This window comes from Drosophila innubila, assembly GCF_004354385.1.
Source record: "Drosophila innubila isolate TH190305 chromosome 2L unlocalized genomic scaffold, UK_Dinn_1.0 4_B_2L, whole genome shotgun sequence".
NCBI classification, from domain to species: Eukaryota; Metazoa; Arthropoda; class Insecta; order Diptera; family Drosophilidae; genus Drosophila; species Drosophila innubila.
This window is the reverse complement of record NW_022995372.1, coordinates 24,500,417-24,501,852: the sequence shown is the minus strand read 5'-3', so window position 1 is coordinate 24,501,852 and position 1,436 is coordinate 24,500,417. Positions and strand designations below refer to the sequence as shown.

The 1,436-nt window shown below is 36.6% G+C and overlaps 1 long non-coding RNA gene across 1 annotated transcript; it reads left to right on the top strand.

Moving 5' to 3' along the window:
• The first annotated feature begins 599 nt into the window (after positions 1-599).
• LOC117782052 lies at positions 600-824 on the top strand. The gene is made up of 2 exons (XR_004617223.1): positions 600-673; positions 723-824. It is a non-coding gene; the product is annotated as an uncharacterized LOC117782052 (long non-coding RNA).
• The last annotated feature ends 612 nt before the right edge of the window (positions 825-1,436 follow it).

Below are 1,436 nucleotides of genomic sequence, written 5' to 3'. Positions count from 1 at the left end.
CTATTGTTATTTGTTATTGTTTGCATCTGCCGATTCTCTGAGCATTGTAAAAGCTTGAGAGCTTTTATAGTTCTGAGGAAATTGCGGAAAAGTACAATTATTACTATGCTGTAGTTGAATGTAAACTGTCACTTGATAAAACTGTAACTTGTGTATCAACCTAAAGCTCAAGGTATATTAAAAAAATATTCAGCAGTAATATCAAAACATTTATGAAAATCTTATAATTTGATAAAACTAAAAAAATTTTACGAATCTGAAAATTATACAGGCCTGTTCCGGTTTTCACATCCACTTTTAGAGGATTTGTAAAAACCTATTTTCTGACTTTGCGTTTCACTTTATCAGACTTAAACTCAAGGGGGATTCAATACGCAAAATATTTTCAAAATGAAATTAGAACAGGTTAAAGATTCTAACTTCCGATAAATCTTGCCGAAACTGAGAAGCGGAACAGGCCAGATAAATATCAAATTTAATAGGATACTAAAAAAATTTATATATAATTTTTATTAATTTTAATTTTTAATTAACTAGAACAAAGCGAAAGTTATTAAGAAACCAAAGGTTGAGTCCTTATGCTATTCTCATCGGAGGATAAAAATAGCTAACGAGTGCTCACATAGTTTTATATATGGGTTGCTTGTGAGGTTTTATAGTCAAGGTCTCCTTGGTGAGATTAAAATTGTGCGCGTCTATTTTATATTTCCATATAATCGCAGCTAATCAAACGAATTACTCACACGTCCAGTGTGCGGCCATGAAATGCAACGTCAGCAAAAATAAGGAAAGAGTGAATGATGAATAAAGAATATGGAATTATGGTTAAAATAGTTGTATATCAAACAATCATGCGGCATGTAGAATAAACTCACCTAGCTAGAAAACGACACAGGCGAGACAAGGCGTTGATATCGAACGTCCAGTCCACTTAGCGTTAATGTATTTGGTTTCAAGGATACATGAAGGGATAACGACTGCAGGGTCGAAAAGGGCATGGGAATGGCACAGCCGTTTTGGTCAAGGATTTTGAGGTGTGTTCGCTCACAAATGTTGACATTACGCATACGCCGCGTGTGACAACGAACGAACACGACGCATATTGATTAGTTGTCGTGGCGACGTTTAACATTTTATAGCGCAACCGCATCAAAATAATTGTCTTAATTAAATATTCAAACGTTCAATATGTGGGCTACCAATAACATCATCGCACCACCGCGAACAATGTTGCTCCCCTCCCCTACCCCCTTCATTGATTTATTATCAGCCGAAACGACAGCCATTTTTCATCCTGACGCCAGCATGGCACGGCAAGCAGGTAACAGCCTGTGCACCTGTGTGTAAATCAAATAAAACTGCTGGCGTACTAAAGTTAAACTCTCGCTTCATTTGTTTAACGAATCCGTATGCGAATCCGAATCCCAAGCAGATGC